This window comes from Sapajus apella, unplaced genomic scaffold, assembly GCF_009761245.1.
Source record: "Sapajus apella isolate SASKATOON/1434 unplaced genomic scaffold, GSC_monkey_1.0 scaffold61, whole genome shotgun sequence".
Lineage (NCBI taxonomy): Eukaryota > Metazoa > Chordata > Mammalia > Primates > Cebidae > Sapajus > Sapajus apella.
The window spans coordinates 4,390,090-4,397,057 of record NW_022437001.1 but is presented as its reverse complement, the minus strand read 5'-3'; the positions used below and the strand labels follow the sequence as shown (position 1 = coordinate 4,397,057).

The following is a 6,968-nucleotide window of genomic DNA, read 5'->3' as shown; positions in this document are numbered from 1 at the left end:
AATTTACTTTCACCATCTCTGTGTATCTTACTGCCTTTCTGAATATTGAAGTTGTACAGTGATCTTTATGCTTAGAGATTCCAGATGTATTTCTGGTCATTTTCTTTTTTATATCTGTTCTTTAATTCATTAATTCTTTTTTTTAACCTGTGCCCAAACCATTCTTTAATCAATACACTAAGATTTTTTATTTTGCTGATTAGATTTTTTATTTCTAGTATTTCTGTTTAGTTGCATTTTAAAATCTGCTTGTCTTATTTTTGCTTTACAAATTATATAATTTCTCTGATTTCATTCAGCATTGAAAACAATCTTAGGTTGCTTTTTACCCATAACTCTTAGGTTGTGAATTATGCTGTTTGCTATATCAGCTGATTCTTTTCTGTGCTGGTTTGCTGTCTTCTGCTGTAGTTTTTGACTGTGACCTTATCTATTGTGAAAACTCTTCCACACGCCTTGGCCAAGGGCTGCAACATTCAGGGGGACTCAGTTTCCCCAAGATAAACCTTGTCTTGGACCTTTTTATTTTCAGACCTGCCTTCCTCTCTACTTCCAGAAGTGCCTGGTGCCACTGATTTCTGAAACACTATCCCATGAAACTATACTCTTCTATTTTCATTTCATCCATATACTTGTGGATAAGAAAGAGCCATATTTAAAAGCTTCAATTAAGAATATTTTAAAACACGAATGTACATGACATTAACTATGACCATGGGGTGATTGTTTTACTGTTCATATATTAGTTACGCACACATGTATCATCATATAATGGCCATCAGAGACACAAAGCTGAGCAGAGCTTATCTCATTGAGGAGATTAAAGAACAGTTCTTACACAATCTGATAAACACTATTGCAGAACAAAGTGTTCTGGGAGACCAGGAGATAATAATTATAGCAGCAGTTTATGAATATTTATTTTGTGCCAGGCACTGTGCTAAAGATCTAGTTTTAGTGATAGCTCTGAAAGGCAGCTAACAGAGAAAGACACAGGTTAATATTCTCATTTTATAAGTGAGAAAACAGAGTTCATCTGTGGAACAAGAGTTATACCCCTAGTAAGTGACAGAACTGGCTTTTCAAGCAGACGTCTCTTGTTCTGAACCACTCTTTATGAGGAGAAACTGGGGAGGACTTCAGACAGGAGATGACAATTGAGCTGGGTCTAGGATGAGGAGGCATCGGCCAGGTACGGGTGTTCTTGAAAAAAAAGTCCTAAAGGCATGTGGGGGTCTGAAAATGGGGGGCAGCTTGCTGTGATGGCGACGTAGGAAATGCGGAGGCAAAGCGAGTGAGGAATGAAGATGAGTCTGGAAAAGTAAAATGGGGGAAAAGGTCCTCAAGACCTTACAGCCTATGAGCATCCTGGCCAGCCATTTTACTTCACCAGGATTCAAGAGGAGTAAAGGGGTGAGGCACCCCTTTACAAATTGAAGTTAGGGGTAAGTAGACCATTGATATACATTTAAATAAGACAAAGTTAATATTGGCCTTGTGAATGAATTCTGTTACCATTTGCTTTGTGGGAATTTTTTATGTACCAGAGAGCTACTGTCAAATATGCAGGCTGCACCTACCATTCTGATGTGTTGTTTACCCTGCAAACACTGATGGCCTCACTGCACTGTCCTTCCCTTGCTGCAAAGCATCTGTTTCAGTTTATTACTGAACTCCACCTTTGGATTTTCAAGCAGCAACTTTTTTTTATGATTTGCTAAGGTTGAACTTTGCAAGACAACAAAAATCCCAAAACACCTGTGTTCTGAAGAATACATGCTCTGTACTCTATTTAATGACTTTAGGCAACAAAGCTAAAGATATAATAACAATTAATAATAACAAAACTTGTGGTAACATTTAGAGTATTGCCAGTGATCTGTGGTGTTTTATCATTTTATTGACATATGAATGTTTGATTATCAAATAGGTAGAAACATCTCTCCATTATGTATCATCACTCAGATATTGTGCTGTAGATTAGGGTTTTTTTTTTTCAATATTACAGTGACAGTTTTTATAATTTGTGTAGGAAAATCATGTTTTTTGAGGCATTCTTCTAGATTCACAAAGGGATTCCCCTATTTCACTAGTGTATATTTTACGAAAAGTGAAGACATATAAAGCGTTGCTATTTATTGCCGCCCTTTGCCGATATAGATATTTCTTTTTTGAATACGTGTGTAGAGTGATTCAACAGAGGCTATCCGAGCACACTATTTCATTCGAAATCCCAGTGAAGTGTCTTGTCACTTGTACAAGCTTGGTTGAACTTGTGTGCTTGGATTGTGTTTACTGTCAGCTGTTCCTTTCATTTCAGTGTGGGGTAATCACTAACTTCATGTATTTATTTCCATTTTGCCAATTAACTTAAGTTGTTAGTGCAGATTTATATGTCCTGGTTCTTCTAAGTCTTTGCCAGTTACTTTGGAACATTGAACACTTAACTGTGCTTGCTCTGGGGTACTAGCAATGAAACGGTAATTAACTGAGATGGTTGCATCTTTTCCTTAAAAGCTAGAGAATAGGATTACTGTCCAATAAACAGGCTGAAAGCAACATAATGATAACTCTTTTGATAATAAGTTTTTACTTATAGTTAACATAATTTTTTACATTAAACACTACAGAAATGAAAACTAATTAAATTATGGCTTGTCAGATGTAATAAAATGCCAACAGATCAAATCTGGCTTGGCTCAGCAATGCTCTAGAATTTATGTGACGTTTTAAATGAATCATAAAATGTTAATTAAGCAGAAATCTTCACCAAATCTGAGTAATCTGATTCAGTTCAGCTGTAGCTATGAAGCAAATAGAATTTTCTTTTCTAATTACATTTTTGTTATCTTTAAAAATTCATTTATGGTTATCGAAGACACACTTAGAAGTAACTTTAAAAAACGTTTTAAGATTAATCTTTTTCATCACTTCCAACATTTTGGTCATTTTCCTGTGGTGAATAGTGAAATAGGGATGAATTATTTCAAATGTTGTCTCAATAGTTACATTGAACTTCAGAGACTCTTCGTAGTTATCAATAGATTAGCAACATATGCCAAGTCTCTACTGATATAACTAGATAAGTATGCTAAGGAACTGAATAGATAATAAATACATATATATGTGTGTGTGTGTGTGTGTGTGTGTGTGTATACTGTGTCTATGTGTGTGTCTGTATATGTGTATATATATATATATATATGTAGTGTATAGGAATATACATAGTTTGTGTGTATATGTGTGTATATGCATAGATGCTGGTATTTGTATATGTATTGTGTATATGTATACATATAGCACCTGTATTTGTGTGAATGTTTATGTATATATACATTTTTTCCAACCCATTATGATTTTATAAGCTGCTTAATATAAATCTGGTACTTTAAAAGTGTGAAATCCAGGGATGATATGAGAGGGTTTATTTGTGTTGTGTGACCTTTAGATACTTGATTTGGGGCACAGATGAAGAAAGAGATGAGGGGAATCTGAGTTGGGACATTCTGAAAGTGATACAGAGGGAGAGATATTCTCGGTATACCAAGGTCTGGTGTATTCAACGGGAGCAGCAAACCCTTACTCATTCTCTTCCTAAAAGTCTTCAACTCAGTTTACTGGGAGATCTTTTTTAAAAAAAGGTCAATATATTATCAATTTTATCATGATTATTTAAAGTATCTATTTTTAAAAGCATATATAGCCATTTTTGTAGATACATTATCTGGTTTCATAAAATCAGAGATTTTTAGACAGTACTTTAATCAGCAACTTTCTTTTCCTAAGTTTGATACAACATGTTCTTCAGCAAGAGGTCATGGTCATTGCTGACATTTTCTTGGTCGTAGCATTCTTTCTTTTAGATTCTGAGTCTCCGGACAATTAAGAATCTGTGAAAACGGGGTGTGTGTGGAATGAATTAGCTTGTGTTAGATTTCCACATTCCCAGGGAAGTTCATTTCTTCCCTTTGTGAAACCTCTCCCTGTGGTTTATAGTTTGTGCCTTTCTCTGTTAAGACTCAAGTGTCTGTTTCCTTCAAAGTTTACTACATTTTTGAAAAGAAAAGCTAGCACAACTATTTTTATGTGGATGTGTCCATCCTAGACAAAAGGATTTTAACTTTCTTCATCTCAAAACCTACGATATTTGCAGATCTTTTTCATTAGAAGGCTAATGGCTCATTTGAACATCTGTTTCTTTTTCTCCTTTAGGGATTTCCAACTATTCCCCAACCTCTGAGTGAATATGACAAAAATTACTCTGGTGCTCTGTGCTAACATAATGTAGAATGAAATGTATAATCAGATGCTCATTTCTAATAGACGCGTCAATCTCAGTGTATCTAAAGGTGGACTCCTGATATCCAAACCCCAGGCTACATGCCTCACCACCCTCCCCTCTGGCAACCTACCATTTCCTGCACCTCATCAATACCAGTTGATGGGATCATCATCTTTCCAGCAATCCCCATATCACCTTGGCCCATACCATCCTTGTCTACCTTCTCTATCTCGCCCTTTGACTTTTTCTTTTTCCCCTAGCACTTACTGTCTCTTAACACACTGTATGATTCACTCATTAATAATGTGTATCATCTATTGTCTGTCTCTCTGAATTAGAATGTAAGATTTCTCAAAGGCACAAGGGCAAGGATCTTTGACCCAAAGGCTTGCAATAGTGCCTCCATGGAGGGCACACAACAAATATTTGTAAATAAAGGATGAAATAAGCAATAAAAACATTCCATAAGAGAGTCTTTCGTTGGCTATTTTTAATGTTTAGAAGTAGCTAGAAGTATTCAATATCAAAGAATCCCTTGCTGACTATCTAAATAAAGACTATCCCAGATTTGCTATGATTTGGCTGTAAAAATAACAGTAAGCTGAGTTACGTTGGTTTCTAGGGATATCCAGCAAGTAAAACAATGTGTACGGACTAGAAGAATGTCTTTCTAATTTATTAATAATTAATCTTTGATATGAAACACTTCGAGAACTGGTGCATGTGGAAAAAGACATTTGCTGTGGTCCTGAGAAAAATCCAGTTTCTCTTTTGCTGCCATTCTTCTAATTCAGCATGGTCACCTTATTCAAAGAACTCTGCTCTGATCCTGACAATACTCAATACATTCGATGATTAAATATTTTTCTGTTTAAACTCTCTCATTCCAGCTGCAGAAATTAAAATTAGGTAGTTTTGTTTACTTTCTGGCCCTAAGCAAGAAAATATATTTGTTTTCATTAAAATTTTTCTTAGAACATGAGGGAAAAAGTAATGAGGAGAAATAATTCATATTTCATTTTCTTTTCAAATAAGACAGAAGTCTATTATTGTTTGTAAGCTAAATTGTATAGATAATTTGTGGGTTGCCAAAGTTGAATTTTATAGTGAAAAGAATTATTACCATTTTAGCTTTTCCAGAAAGACTGGCTTTTACTGAATGTGTTTGATTAAAAGAGTCTGAATCTCAGATACCTTATTTTGAGTGATATCAATTCATTTTCTATACTTTACTTTGTAGGACCAGTATTTCAACTGATATGATGATCTACTTCAAACTGACATAATAGTTAGAGTTTTAGAACCAATGGGACAGGAAGAGAGTTTTAGAACTAGTGGGACAGGAATAAATGATTAAAGAACTTATAACCTGTGGTTCTATAATCTGATGTAAACCATCAGAAGATTCATACAACTTCAGAACTGGAAGGAAATTGAAGATCTTTTTCAAAAAACTAATTTTTTATTTATCAGAGGTTTCACTGAGGGACATTCCATGACTTGCCCAAAGGTTTCCCCTTCACACAGCTGGTTAGTGGCAGGACCGGAGCTAGACACAGGCGTGATGACCAGTGGGGCAGAACTTTTTCATGATGTAGTTTGCTTTATATGATTTTTTTCCTTCTTAATTTCAATTTAATTTTATTATTGGTATTATCACTGGAATATAAATTCTGTCACATTTAAAATGTCATTTGTTACTTGTGATGTTTTTAAAAAACACATTTAAAGTAAGTTTTGTGAATATTTGTGATTTCTTTTTCTGTTCCTTTTGAAAAAATAAAAACAGTCCTTGTCTGAGTATATCTGCTTGCTATTCATATATTCAATACCAAGCCTTTCAAGAATTCAAGATATACCATAGTTTATTGTATTATTTTCCATTTGTGGGATGTTTCCCTCCTGGTTAAATTTCTCCTTTCATTTGTTGTAGTTATGCTCAACTTACCTTTTCGGTCTCTGCGTTCTGGATGGTGACCATACAATTGAAGGGTAGTATAGGTTTAAACCGTATTTAGGTGCTGTCCTAATGATTATATCCATTTTAATTTTCCAGAAGCTGAATTTTGAGCTGAAGGACCTGCTACCTTGGAACCTGACCTTCTGCTTTAGCTTGGCTGTGGAGAACATTCTTGATTGTGGAGAAATAATTCCTACGAGGAAGCAATTTGTATCTAAGAGCTATCATGTTTCAAATACCATTAGTAGAAGAATTTAGCAGTGCTGATCAATTTCGATAAATTTGGAAGAGAAAACAGAGATTTGTAAATTATTATGGGAAACAGAATCTGCAGATTGGTGGGAGGAGGGAAAAGAGACCAGAGGAGGAAGGAAGCCATGTCCTAAATAAGACAGAGCTTGGTTATGTCCAGGTGGTGCTGTAGGGAGAGAGAAAAATGCACTAAGCTGCCCCAGTGTCCAGCTCCCTCTGGAAAGCACTGTGCTTTAGGGTAAAATAGCCTTCAATGGAAAGCAAGCAGAATTAAAGCCCATCAACCCAGGAGTGCCTGGCTGACAAGTCCAGCCGTAATGGTGAGGAGAGACAGTAGTTGATCTTGAATCATCCGAAACCTGGTTCCAGAGCTCGGTGGGTGCTAACTGCAAGGACATACCTCGAGGAAGGAGTCTTTTGAACCCAGAATGGATCTTCAGGAGGGAGCAAGCTCTGATAAGGAGGATGATGAAA

At 35.6% G+C, this 6,968-nt stretch overlaps 1 long non-coding RNA gene across 1 annotated transcript; it reads left to right on the top strand.

The window, feature by feature from the left end:
* The first annotated feature begins 292 nt into the window (after window positions 1-292).
* Window positions 293-6,968, top strand: LOC116528970. Its single transcript, XR_004259313.1, has 2 exons — window positions 293-1,445; window positions 6,339-6,968. It is a non-coding gene; the product is annotated as an uncharacterized LOC116528970 (long non-coding RNA).